The sequence below is a fragment of the Dermacentor andersoni genome, chromosome 6, assembly GCF_023375885.2.
Source record: "Dermacentor andersoni chromosome 6, qqDerAnde1_hic_scaffold, whole genome shotgun sequence".
Taxonomy (NCBI): Eukaryota; Metazoa; Arthropoda; class Arachnida; order Ixodida; family Ixodidae; genus Dermacentor; species Dermacentor andersoni.
In genome coordinates, this window is record NC_092819.1 from 89,178,399 (window position 1) to 89,193,700 (window position 15,302).

The following is a 15,302-nucleotide window of genomic DNA, read 5'->3' on the forward strand; positions in this document are numbered from 1 at the left end:
GACGTATTGGTTACCGTCGTGTGGCGCTACGGGTTGGGAAAAATACGTAAGGTCTTTGCAAATGTCCACCAGAACCTTACTACTACGGACACACGTGGTTGAAACAAAAGATTCATACCCGGATAGTCTTATGGAGGCTGATAAGTTCGGTTCACAGATAACCAGTATAGGAATGTGGTTGTCAAACACGAACTGTCGCAACTCCGAAATGCGTAACCTCAGGCCTCTCGCATTCCATTGGAATATGGAGGCACTTCTGACATCATCCCGGAACGATCGCTGTTGTTGTCGATGAGCCATGGTTCTGCTGTAGAAGCTCTCAAGCACTGGACTTCTGAAGGCTCGCAAGAACCGGATTCGAGCTGCGGGTGTCTGTAGGTTGTCCTGAAGGGCACGAATAGCACTCATCAGAGAGCTGATCATGACAACAACTTGTTGATCCTGGTCCGACAATTTATCAGGAACAGACGAGGTATCCCTGGCTGTGGAACTCTGATTTCGTCCAGTAGGGGCATGTAGCCTCGGGAGTGCAGGCCAAGCGTAAGCAGCCGTGCTGTTCGATGCACCTCTGTCCTTTGAGCTGACTGCGTTTAGCCTCAGCGGAAGAGCGGGTGGTAATCTACGTGGCTGGCATTCTACAGATGCTTTGGAGGTTCTTGATCGACGTCGGTGAAGTGATCGTCGTCGCTTAATAGATACTGCTGATTCTGTGTGAGACGAGTGGTCTCTGATCATTTTTTTCGATATTGCCATTTCGTTTCGAATCAAAGGGCATTCTTTTGAGGATGCATCGTGAGGGCCGCTGCAGTTTGTGCACTTCAGCACATTGGCCTCGCACGTGGTAGTGGTGTGGGGCCCAGTGCAGCGAGAATAGACGGTAGTGTTATTGCACACCCTACGCACATGGCCAAGTTTCTTGCACTTCCAGCACTGTAGCAGTTTTGGTATAAACGGGCGAACTACGTGTCGAAAGTGGCCCACTTTTACATGCGATGGGAGGGATTCGTCCTTAAATATGATCTTAACACACCGTGACGTGCCGAGACGGAACGCATTTGTGTTGACAGTGTTTTCTGTAGCCGGCTTGATTAAGATCGACAGGCTGGAGTCGACAATGGTCTCGTCAACATCGTAAATTACGCCAGTACTGACTTGTTTGCCCAGCGGAATATGAGGGCAGACTTTCATCCCGTCAAGTTCCGTGACTTTGCGCAAAGAATCCAACGCAGCCGCGTGTTCTACGTCAATGGCTAGGACGTTCTTACGGGTGTTCACTCTGTTGCCTTTGATTTCATTCGGAACCAGCGCCTCTAAGTGTGAAGACACGGCTTGCCTGTTGAGGCGTCTCAGGTTGTCAGTGGCGAGAACTGGCGCGAACAGGATGGTGAGCTCCTCGGTAGTGCGCGAAGATCTCACGGGGTACTCACTCGAATTCGATGATGCGCTGAGAGATCTCCGCTTTGCTTTGCGACTCCACACCAGCTCAGAGGTGTCGTTACAAGAATCTTTACTGCTGACATAGTACTACATCGTGTCGTCGGTGTCAGTGTCGCTCTCGGTGCCGTTGCGCTTCCTGGAGGCAACCGAGGCGGGCACTGCTGAGTCCGGCGGACGCGCGTGAGACTCCATCTCCATCGCAGTTAAGGAGGAAACAGCAGTTCAAGGCAGAGTCTAAGGAATTCACAAAATGAGTAGAGCTGGAAGACTCGGCCATTGCAACAAGACGTTTGAAAGTGAAGAGGCCATTCAACAATAAGACCAAAGATGTACCTCTAATTCAACCCTAGTCAAGTCACCAAGAAAAAGGCACAAATCCAGAACACAAAAGAAAAAGTGCAGAAGTACAAAGAGGCTTACAAATACGTAACCAAAAAAATTGAGATGAAGATCGAGACTACCATTTCAACTCTAACCTTCTATCTCAAAAGAAGTTCACAAATCGAGAACACATTGAAATTCAAGGCACACTTGCTTGCAAAAAGAAAGGCATTCCAGTTCAGTGGAGATGTCGTTTCATTAGAAAGCGGTTTGCAGTAATTTGTTCCATTCTATCACTGTTTTATAGAAAAAACTGTTCCTATACAAATTTGTTTTTGTAAAAGTCGGAGCCAATGTGCGCTGTGTGCCTTATTCTCCTGGTAGTAGCTTGCTGAATGTAATCCGGAAGGTTTAACGGGATTTTTCTTGTAACAAGTTTATGAAGGAAGAGAAGTCAACTTATTTTCCGGCAAATCTGTACTGAAACTGGTGGTCTTGGATAAGCAAGGAAGGAGAGTCTAGTCTTTTATATTTACCGTGCATAAATATTACCGCTTTCCTTTGAATACGTTCCAATTTCGCAGTGTCCTTCTCTTTGCAGGGATCCCACAGTACCGAAGCATATTCCAGCTTAGACCTTATGCATACATTATGCGCTAAAAGCTTTATATTAAAAAAATTTTTGAAAAGCAGAAGTACAGTTATCTGTGATATCTATGGACCATAATAAATTTTTCGTAAGGGTAACTCCTAAGTACTTATACTTTCAACTTCGCAAATCGCACTCCTGCCAAGGTGATACGCGAATACGCTAGGACCTTTTTTCTTTGTGACGCGTAGGATGTTTTTCCCTGCTTAGCTCCATGCTCCACTCAGCACACCAATCATCAATTGCCTGGAGAGCTGCCTGTAGACAATTATGGTTGTCCGCGCAAAATATAGTTTTAAACCTAACACAGTCATCTACAGATACTCTGACTGAAACATGATCTGGTGACACATTTAATTATTCATTTATATAAATTAAAAACAACAAAGGTCCCAGTACACTTCCCTGGGGAACTCCGGAGGTAACTGATAGCATGCGGAATGAATAATTTTGAACTTGAATAAATTGTTGTCTGTCTTTAAGATACGCAGAAATCTCTCCTACGATGTTGGACGGTAGACCAATGTACCGCAGCTTCAAGAATAATTTACCACGAAGCATCTTGTCAACGCCCTTACGAAAATCCAAGAACAAAACATTCACCTGGCCAGACATCAAGAACACTAGAAAATGCAGGAAGTGTTCAGACTAAGTGCGTAACTGTAGACAGACCTTTTCTAAAACCATGCTAGTAAACGGAAAGTATCGTATGTTCAACAAGAAATTTCTGCAGGTATCTTACAATAACAAGCTCCAACAGCTTACAACACTGACTGGTGATAGAAACTGGGCGATAGTTAGTAGCCAGCAGGCGACTCTCTTTTTTATGTATTGGTACAATGCGTGCCTTTCGCCATTCACATGGTATATCGTATAATCTCTGTGATAAGGCAAAAATAACCGTAGGGAATCCAGGAACCTGCTCCTCACAGTGCCTTATAAATAAATTAGGAATGCCAACTGGTTATCTAGCCTTCCTTAAATTGATATTCAAAGCCGTCGCCAGAACACCCTCGCGTGTGATTACAATTTTATGTGTACAATCACACTCGGTTGCGCTATTCTTAACTTTATCCAGCTCCGAAAATACACTTTGAAAGTAGTGATTAAAATTTCCCGCTAAGCTGCTAGGGTTTGTCAATGTGCAATCACCAACCTTTATTTTCGCTAATTGTTTTCTAGTCTGGCCAAAAAATCGCCACAATTTGGAAGGGTCGCTTCTAATAATTTTTTCCAGACTGTTACTAAAAACGTTATGTCTAGCTTGCTTAATCTTAGTCAATAAAGTACTCCTAAGATGAGTAAAACGCTCTATTCCTGTTTTAGCTTTCTTTCTCAGTCGTTTTATTTTGCGCTTACAGTGAAATATCTCTCTGGGAATCAATGAATTTGAATGACGTTTGATAAAAACTTTTCAATGGTATAAAATTTTCACACAGTATGTGACAGTAATGCGAAACATCTGCAATGCGCTTTCAACAGTATACATTGGACCGCCAAGGTTTGTATCCAAGTAGTCTATTATTGCCCCATTATGTGCTCGATCAAAATCCTTAACTACGTTGTTTTGCGGAAGTTTCTTTCTGGCTATCAAGAGCTCTAGCCCACGTGAAAAAAAATCAATTCATGGCCAGAGATTCCGGTCTCAACTGCCACCTGTGCACCACCGAAAACTTCATTAAAGAACATAAGGTCAAGAATCGAATTCCCTCTTCACTTTCACTAGTTGTTCGAGGTTAAGAGAAATAATAATGTTAACAATTGAGTGTTCAGAAGTGGAACACCCGTAATTGAGATTGTTCCAATTAATATGTGGCAAATTAAAGTCACCATTGAGTATTAAGTTTCTGTCTTGTAGCTTTACAATTGCGTCATATAATTGCATCAGGTAACCATCGTTAGTATCAGGACCTCGATAAACTGTGACAAGAAAAAAAACGTTCTCTCAGACACCGCCCTCAGAAATGAGCTCTCGTGATAGTGGTTTTGATTAAAACGTTTGCTTTTTCTTTATTCGTTTTTTTTGCAATGACAGATACACCGCCACCACGAGCGCCTCTGTCCATTCTATACAATTGATAAGGTGGAGGAACTATTTCGTCATCGCGAATCGACTCTTTCAACCAGGTTTCGGTGATTACGCAAAGATGCGTTGTATACAGCAGCAGAATATCTTCCAGGTTATCTTTTTTATTTAAGATGCTGCGAGCATTCAGAGACAGCAAACGTAACTGGCAAGGTTTTGATTCTTGACTAGAAGATAATGTGTTTGAATTCGGCACTTATTTCCGGTTGTTGAACGTGTCATCCCACAGGAAAATTTTGTCACTTATTCGGAATTCATCGCATGCAAGCGATACCTTTTTCTTGGCATCTCTTTCGCGTTTAGGACTAGCCGCAAGCAACCTGCGTTTCCTTAGCGTGTCTGCGCAGTAATCCTGCTGAATACATGTATCCGTTCCTTCTAATTTTTTATTTTTTGCGTCAGACCACACAGCTTGCTTTTAACGCAAATCCTAAAAAAATAAAAAATAACTGCCCGATTTGATTTCGGCCTTCCTAGTCTATGAATTCGTGCAACGGACGAACAGGTAACGTCTATTTTATCATAAAAAAGTGCTTTATAACTTTTTTTCAGAGGGTTGTTTCTGTTTCGTCAGGTATGTCTGGGAATCCAAAAACGATTAAGTTCGATTTGCGGCTTCCTGCGACTTCTGCGTTTTTTCGTCCTGCGAGTCTAGATTCTCCTGTACGTCCGTAACAGCTAGGCTTACAACTTCAATCGAGATAATCCTTTCTGTATCTCACTTACTTTGCCTTCGAGGTCTGTTAAATGTGCACCAAAAACTCCGTATGAGTCTCTCTGTGTTCTCAAGACTTGTTTTAAGTCAGATATCTCTGACATAATAGACTGTTGACCATAAACAAGGGCCTGGAGCATTACCCAGTTCTTCCACATCCCTGCAAGCCAGTTTTTTTACAAACACAATAACAATTGTATGGAATACACAAGCACTTCCGTGGGCATGGCACAACAATGAGAAATCGGTTGTCACTACGCAGACAGGAGCTATAACTAGCCTCAAGGATGAAAGCAAAACGCATGGTAAGCGATCTGCGCTCAGCCGTTTCGCCGTGCTCACTGAACATCTAAGCAGGGCCTTATGGTGACGTCACAGAGCAATGTATTCAAGCAAAGAACGGAGCAGCCTCGATGACGTTGTAGATTTGTGCTTAGTCCGCATCGATTCTTGTAGCCGTAGACGCTGGTAGCGGCAAAGATGAGGCAGAAGCAGGGAACAGCGCACCACCGATAGACAGCAGCAACGCCTGAAGGTTGAAAGCAAAGCGCATGGTAAGCGACCTGCGTTAAGCCGTTTCACAGTGCCCACTGAAGATTGTCCGGAACGGTGCAGTCTTCATAGCAGGGCCTTATGGTGACGTCACAGAGCAATGTATTCAAGCAAAAAACGGAGCAGCCTCGATGACGTGGTAGATTTGTCCTTGGTCCGCAACGATTCTTGTAGACGTTGACGCTGGTAGCGGTGACGCTGAGGCAGAAGCAAGCAGCAGCGCAACGCCGATTGACAGCAGCAACGCCTGTAGGGTGAACACAAAACGCACGATAAGCGACTTGTGCTCAGCCGTTTCGCCGTGCCCATCCAGAACCAATCATCTAGAGCAAACCTGCTTTGCCGGTAGCCATCTCCTGCTTACATCTACTCTCAATTATGGGAGAGCCATAATTTTTTTTCATACAAGCTATTGAGAGAGACGCAAGAAAGCACAGCTGCTGGCGTGAGGTTCTTGTTGTGCGCAGCGTTGGTCTATTTGCCGCAAACCTTGTAATACAGGTGGTGCCCTGACTTTGGAATCTATTCGCATATTTTTTTTTTATAATTTAGACTTGCTGCCATACGGTGAATTTTATTCTGCTGTACACATCATGAACAAAGCTTGGTCCTATACAGTGCTTGCTATTACGGGAAAATCAAGTCGGAGCAAAAGCTTTAGCGATAGCATTAACGAATATTCCCACATTCCATTTGCAATCTGAACGGAATAATGTTTTTCTACAGCTTTCCTAGGCCTGTAGTATAGGAGCTTTTGCAAAATTACAACGCGAAATGTAGCTAACAAATGAACAGTTGAGTATAACGACATGCTACACTGATTCCTGCGGATTCTAAATTTACTTTGAATTTGTTAAATATTTCGTGTTACGTCGACACTGCTGGTCAACTAGGCGCCAAACACTTAAACCATTTATGAAATGTGGTACAACAGATGGTTTCTTTTACCTTACAGGAAGTGCTGCTGTCAAGTCGAAAAATATTAGGTAGGCTTCTGACCAAGGTTTGCGGATGTGACATTGCGTCAAAAAATATTAACTTACCTAAAGCAAGCAATACTAGGCACTTATTCATGTTTATGTAATTGAGACACAAACATTAGCTTGCATTCAATGAGTTAGGAACGTAAGCAACTATTTAGACCACTCAAATTGACAGAGGTGACTGAGGCTGCTTCCACAGAAGTGAAAGTTTCGGAGGGGGCACGTCACTGAAATAATAGCATTGCACCTCATACGGCCCGTATGTATAGAGTTACTTGTTGTGCTAAAAAGCGTTAGAGTCGTACGTTAGAAATTACACTTGGCTGGTCTCCTAGGTTCGACAGCGTATTCATTTAGACTCAGCTGCTTAGGCCCGGGATAGGTGGCGCCTTCGTACACAAGTAAACGGAAGAAGAAGGAAGAAGGAAGAAGAAGCATAAGAAGGGAGAAGAAGCATGTGCTTGCTGCGGTAAAGCTAGGGAAACGACGGAGCATATTTTATTAGAATGTGAAGACGTCTACCCAGCGGTCGATTTAGGCACCACTGGCCTCCTTGAAGCCCTTGGGTTCAGCGGGAGCAGTGGTAAAGCGAACAGGTCCGCAATAGACATTAGTAAGAGGCGATTGGAGGATTGGTGGAAGAAAAGTAGGGAAACGACAAAAGACGGAGACGTACAAAAGCACAATTCGCAATAGGGGATCAGAAAGTTTGGACGCGGTAGTTCATAGTGTTTTTTTTTCTTTTTTCATTGGTTAACCTAGGTAGGATATTAGGCAGCATAGTAGCAAGAGCTTGGTGGCGCAACCCACCGCCCCGTTCCAATGGGGACGCTCATAACATCCATCCATCCATCCAAACGGAGGAGTGGATAATGAGAACTATACATTTCCAACGCGTGTATTCCGCACATGTTGCTGAGAGTTCAGAAAAAAAAATATATTGCTCGAAGTCTTTTTAGGTTACCAAAACACGACGCATGCCTTATGGCTTTGTGGCACAAGCCGTTCTCCCTACTCTCACTGCGAACTCCACAGTTGCAACCTAGAGGAATGGTAGGGGCTTTCGCGTTTGACATATATCTGCTGGGCATGCCTTTTAGCATGTGCACTTATATAAAATACATGGTGGCTGGTAGCACAGCTAGGCCAATTGAAAAGGCGGGCTTGAAGGAAAGCTGTGTAAAGTGTTTAGTTAGGGAACTAACAAAGTTCTACTAAATACGTTTTATGCAAATCTTGAGGGCACATGTTGCTACTGTTACAATGAAGTCATTTCGAGGCGTGTTGATTTATTAGAAGTCTCGATAATGGAATTAGTGCCGAAATTTCCGTCTTAAGCATTTTCCCAAAACCCTGTATTCGTCGACGCAGATTTGCCTGTGAAGCGTGAAGAACGTTGCTTTTTTTTTCTTATGATACTCTATACATACGTAACGTCAACGTTTTCAGCAGTCATTGTGGAAGTGGTTTTGTTACTGATAGCGGTACTAGTCTGTTACCTGCTAATTAATATCACTTGATTCTTGACCAGAGTCAATTTTCGAATTACAGTAGTTGATTAAACCATCTTTATATGTGGGTGGGCCAAAATGCACGAAACTGTCTTGATTGCTTTTTGGGAAGTGCTGGAATTTTGACGGTCGTAGTTTCCATATACGACAATCTGTGCTTTCTGTCTTTCTGTCTATGTTCGCAAATAGTTAACCGATACCCTGTTTATCAATTTAATGTGCTCGTTCCAATTTGTTCCTGAGATATTGCCGTTGTGTCACCAGCAACTTATAGTTTCGATTGCTTTTATGTTGATTAACCAAAATAATGTACTCCGCACCCATCGACATGGTTGGTGAACGTAGTTGTCACTATAAATAAATAAAAAATAATATTAAATAAAGGGAAAATGAGACAGCCACACAATCGCAGCAATTGCTACAAAGGTTGAATGAATTGATCGCTTCTGATAATTATTTATACACTGCATTTTACAATATGTGTACCCATTATGCGCAAGTATAAGTAATCCCTTTGAAGTAAGTGGCACAATTGCGCTGGCTGCCACATTGATCAGAATGAAATTTCCATAGCCAGTATAAAACAATTTTTTTCTTGATTTTTACACTATATCAACGCCATTGCTCTGTTTGCGTTTTGCGATATTATTATGTACATTTGACAGTGTTTTGAAATTTTATTACAGTTTTTGTTGCTGATTTTTATTACCATAATTTTAATATAGCCTGTCCTCTCTGTGGCGAAATCTACCCTAATATCCCAGATAATAATGAAGATGAAAAGAGATCTCAATACTCTACAGGGATTTTTGTACGAGGCAGAACTTCTATGAACACGTTAAGTTGCCCTGCAACTAAGTGGCGTCTCAAGCGGCAAAGTTTATGGTTATAGTCAGATTACAAGTTCTTGACCTTTATTGTATTTTCTGTCCGTTTTTTGCAGAGAGTACTGTACAGGTTTCGAGACGAACGCCTAAAGAAGTTCACTGACTTCCTTCTGTCCATAAGGCCGATCAAAATGTCCGCCCTCGAAGGTGTATTTAAGAAAAGCCTTCTTCATCTGAGATTAAAGGAAATTGACCAAGCATACCGTGTCAACACTCTGGATATGCTTCTCGAAACACTGTTTAGTGCGTCGAGCACGCTGGTAAGAGAGACGTACAATGTTCTTAGAGAATGTGCAAACAAGCGCCTATTAAGCGTGCGCGTGTTATTATAAAGTCTTGTGCCTTTTAGAGTGAATGACATGTGCGAACTTATCGCCATTTATAGCTTTGCTTAGAAAAAAGGGGAAATGGACAGATCAGGCCCTCCTGATGGCAAGACATGTAAAACGCTACATTTGTCAGCCAAGAGCTGAGCTGAACTTGAGCCATGTTTGTTTCGACTGAAAAAAAAGAAAAGAGTCGAGTGTAAATACTTTTACTCTTTCTTGAGTGCAACTTGCTACCTGAATGCGATATTTCAGAAAAAGAAATTGGTTTTAGGAAATTGAAAACTAGGGCATATTTTCGTATTTCTCTGTATGTGTAACTCCACAAGATGAAAATATATCAGAATTTTCTAGATTCCGCTAATCAAATTTAACATGTTACTCTCCACTTTGTATGGAATGTTTGCTTAATTTACTTGAATTTCGCTAACTTTCGATTCACGATATGTGTCTTCTGTGATTATGTCTGTGTACGAATTTAGTACACTTCTGGTGGCATAACACACACAATTCGCGAAGTTATGAGGTCAGCATTTGTGCAATGTTATTGTTGTGAAGTTATTGCTTACATATTTTGTTGTTTTCATTGTAGACAATGCTTGCAAGACTAGGTTGAAATTTGCTCGCAAGCGCCTGAATGTTGTTCTCTGTTAAATTTGAATTGTGAGAAGTATGATCCTAACTATTTCAGTTGATGTACATATCCGCCCCTTTGTGTTACATGTGAGCAAATGCGAGGGTTTGAGTTGCACCTTTATTCTAATTGACTAAAGAAACATAGCAATACGAGCTCTTCGAAAAAAAGCCAACCTTTTGCGTTCCTTGAGTTGTTAGTTGCGGCTAGTGTTTAGCATGGGGCTTATCGAATATATTCAATTTGGCTGCCACTTCTGAAGATTAATGCTTTTCTCGTAACCCCGTCATGCGCTCACTTTCAATTACGATTGCAATCAAAGGCTGCTGGTCTCATTGGTTTACATGAAAGTTTACTTTAGAGCTCACGAATTTTATTATTCTTTGGTATGAAGGACCTTAGTGTGTGCTCATGTGACAACGTTAATTTGGCCCTATTACTCCTGAAATTTAGCCCACTGCTGTGATAATCTGGATCCAGTGCCCCAAATTCTTACGTTTATAGCCACGAGGGATCAGCGATGCATTTGTATTGTCGCTATTTCTGAGGAAAATTGCGCCTATTCTGACATGCAATTTATGTTGTGGAAACTAATCGTAGGTTTTTACGATTGCGTTTGAAAGCATATACAGTATCCTAAAAACTAGAGCATAGGTTGAATTTAAGAAAAAAAATATATAATTGCAGAAGTGTCCCCTCGTCTTATATAGCGTCTTTTGGCAAAGTTTCGTTTATCACCTGGCCTCTATATGGCAAGAAAAAAAAAAACGAAAGAAGAAACCAACTGTATCTCCATCTTTATTTGACATTCCGAACGTGCGAACTTGTGCAAACTGTGTCCAAACGTGCGTTACTGCTGTCTCGGCGCGCAATGTGAGGAGGTATCGGATTCATTTTAGCGGTGCAATAAATATTGGCAGTTCAGTGTGAAGGGCGAAGCACCGACTGAAAAAGCAACGTTTATTGTTGCGCTCGAATTTCTCGGACGGTGGTCTAAATGTACTCGGGTCCGCTTAATACGGACGCGACACGAGAGGGTGCTTCGTGCATGGTCTGCAGTGACACCGCACAGGTACCATTAGGCAGCCCGTAAAGAGCCGCGTCCGTAAAGTTACATCGCTTTCAGGTTTGAACGCTGATATGGTTTTGAACTTTTAGTATTTATTAGTCTAAGAAGATTTAAGATAAAGGGCAGGTGCTGCGGATGTTATGCTTTAGGACATTTGCTTGTGCACGACCGTTCTCGAATTTTCGAGGAATAATTTAGTCTGGAACGTAACAGCTCACCTGAGAAACTCAGGGGATTGAATAGTGTAGCGATATAGCCCGCATACAATGCATGGATAAGCATATACCATACATATACCTAAATATATGCGGAGCCCTACAGCAACAACGATGGCGACTACGATGGTGAAAATCCGCATGGAGCGTCCGTATAATGTCTGCTGCAATATAAACGATGCTATAGAACGCGCGGAAACGAACGGGAGCATGGTGGCACCGCACCGTTAGGTTTCCGTGAACAAAAAGTGAAACTGTGCAACAACGGTGGGTGCAACGGTTAATTGGCTTTACCTGAAAAGTTCGTTCAGCGAAGGTTACGCTAACTTGAAGACGACATGGGGCGATTTATTCTCGAACATCGTGCGTAAGAAGGACTACGCGCCAATACTAATCGGCTGCGCGGAGGAGGTCCCGTCGGCGACCGCAGTCTGCGAACGCGGCGCAATACACCCGAAGCTGCTAATGACGGGAGCTAGACCATCGAAACGAGCGAATGGCCGGCAGTTAGGACGCCTAGAGCCAGCTGCACTGATCGCCAGCGTGCGCTTTTCCGGACGAAACTCCTAATAGTTAATGTGCCGTCTTAGTCTCCGACGATGAATGAGCGCAATTATCAAATAGAATATGTTCTGTAGTGAATGAACTCCAGTAAAAAATGCTTTTCGCTACATTATTCATCTCAAAGCTAGGGGCCAACTTACATTGCTGATCGCCTTAAATTCAGTTTTTTTTTTTCGGCATCGTAGCTGGCCTGCGCCTTTGCATTTGAACAATCCGTTGAAATTATTCACATCCGCGTTAAATTTGCCATGCACGCGGCGCGTAAGTCTATAGTCCAGAATTATTTTACGGATGTGTTCTCAATTGCTAAATTGTTGGCATAAAAATAAAGGTAACCTCGTGTAAGTGGAATTCACTTTAGGATGTTACAGGTGTAAGTCCGAAGCGCTCACACAAATTGTGCGTTTGACTAATGGACCTTTGTTCATTTACCTTTTATCCTTACTACTTTCTGATAGGGTCTGTGTAGTAGTGCTTACCTTTCATAACAGTTTTAAAGCGTCTTTAATCATTCTACATATGCGCATGTATCCGGAGCAGGTGTATGCGCATTCTGCACATTGGCATGTGTTCCACTTCCGTTTACACCCGCATGCACCTTGGTACTGACAAAAATCGACATTTTCTTGCCACATCATGCACATGATTCTACTGATAAACCCGTCTAACCGTAGTAATTTAAGATTTGATAGTCAAGTGCGTTTTGCGAACAAGTGTCTCGTCATCGAAAGCCAATGGCAATGGCGTTGTTGAACCAACTTCAGTAACTCAAAGCAAATTTAAATAGGAGTTCTACGAGCGCCGAGCGCCCCACAGGTGAGTACTCTATATAAATATCTGAGTAGCACTCGATAAGTACCCTTCTTCTCCTTCTGGTCACATATTATCCTTCTGGTCCTTCTGGCGGTGATAAGTGGTCGCCCGATAAAGATAAAGAAGTACACGTGCCAAGATGCTTTGTTCATGCGCGGCGATGTCGTGGCGTAATTTTTTTTCCGTCGAACCATTGCAGGGAACTCATTACTTTGTGTTTTCTGTTTTCCAGATGATAATCATTGCATTTGGAACGTTGACGTTTACGAAGCCAGATGCCATTTTCAGTCCCGCTGCCATGTTTTCGTGCGTATACATGCTCACAATAATGGATACTTTGTCAACAGGTGCTCCGCACGTCCTCAGGCTAAAAAGCCCGGTGAGCGTATGCTATGTTCAGTATATACACGAAAACGACATATTCTAATTCTTAACAGGTTAGAGTATACCGCACGATTCCGCGGCTCGGAAGAAAATTGTTCGAGAAAGAGAAAAATTTGCAACGAGTATTTCCGAGCATTTGACGACTTTGGCTTATTGCAGATGGAGCTCTAGTCTTCACGATATGTGTTACATGATACAAAGACTGACACTTATGAATGTTTATTTGGATAAACCATTCAAAAGGACCAGTAATATACCTTAAAAAAGGCGTTTACAGAGTCGGGCAGAGGAATTTCAGAGAGTGATTTTCATTTGGAAACCCGGAAGAAGTTCTGGCGCTTGGTTCTGGTGTATTTTTTTAGTGCTTCATTCGAAGCGGATTCGTGTTTTTTCGTCGAATTTTCTAAACATTGCTCCATGGGGATTACATTTCAACTCCGCGTCCTTGAAGGGTTGATTTCAGCAGAAAAATTACAAAGCATTGCTTCCCTTCGGCGTATTGAAGCAACAATACGTCAGGCCTTTCCCCTTCGTTCTGACAATAACAGTCAACGCTGTGCTTTTTCGCACATTACGCTTGCTTGTTAGAGCCTAATAATTTAATATGAACAACTTCCAAATTGGCATGGCATTGAAAGTGCCCGAAAACATTGGTGAAAACATATTGAAATAGAGAAAAAAAGATAGTAACTTACTTGGACAGCCGTTTTGTCATATATACGGCTCATTTATTGATGCTTATAGGTGTTTTGACTCAACGTTTCCCTATTCTGCAGCTTCAACAACCATGTCGAATGAACTACAGCACTGCAGAACTACTGTACAAATGCTTTCCAATGACCAAACTGCGCGTAAATGCGGAAGTGCTTGGAGTATTTAAAGAGTTGCAGAAACCTGTCAAGTTGTGAAATTGTACATACTCCATAGCTTTTTGTGCCGGTGCTTCACACGGTCATTGCCCTAGAATTTTATTGCGATCGCAGTTATATGTACAATGCAGGCGCATTTCTGCCGTGGCCGCCACCGGCGGCGTCTGCGTGAGCTTCCGTATAAAGTCCAAGGGTGATGAAATCGTCGCCGCGCGCCGTGTGCTCTACGTGCGAATCAAAGCGTGCGAGGTTGAGCCGGCGATCGCGGTTCAATCTCGCGCACAGAAAGGAGGAAAGCGGGGAAGAAGCATGCCGTCCTCCTGCTCACGCGAGGATCCGGAAGGAGTGTAGACAGGGGGAGCGCGTTTTATGCCAGGCGGCCCGGGCTGTTGCGCGCGCCCGCCCGGGCCGCTGTATCTTGAAAGCCGTCTGTGGATTCGCCGCGCGCAGTCTTTTCGCAGCTTAGTTCGCGTTGATTCGAGACGCAGCACGAAGGTAAATTATCTCGCTGCTGCATCCACGCTGTCACTCCCGCGTTTCGACAGCGAGCTTCCGCGATCAGGGAGAGAGATGTGTTCATCTTTGCTTGTGCGCGCGGTATACCATGCTTGGAAGTTTTGTTCGCTTATGTTTAAAAGTGAATACGGCTAATAAAGCTACTATACTTACTTTGTATAACTAGTGTCCACTAATGTGCTATCACAATCAATGCTTCGCCTTTTCGGCGAAACTGCGACTTTTTGTCCCTGCAACCCATCTTGTGCCGAGCTTGTTTCATGCTACAAAATGAAAGGGGCGCTGGATGTCGTAATCAGGACAAAACCACAGAATCTGTTCGTCAGTATTCCTACACCGATTAGATTTGAGTGCAGCTAATGTGCAGTTGACTACGTTTCCGAAGAAGCGGCGCAATTGCAGTGCCGAAAACGCTGAAGCCCAAAGTGATTTTCATTATTTTGTGCTCATTGTAACTTTATATCTACCTTGCTTTTAAAGGGACACAAAAGCGAAACAACAAATCAGTTAAGACTAATGAAGCATTGTTTGCGAACCCTGCAGGCAGTAATTTAAAAAAAATAGTTTGATTAATAGATGGGAAAATGAAGGTCCAAGTATCAGTATTTGAATTTCGCGCCGAAACCCCAGCGCCGGTAAGTCAGCCTGACGTCAGGGATACCAAAGTATGTTTTCACATTTGGGCCGTGTTCGCTGAATAAAAGTTCCCGAAACTTGCCATGTTTAATATTTGGTTCCTTTGGAACACAATGTAGTCAATCTGTAGCGCTA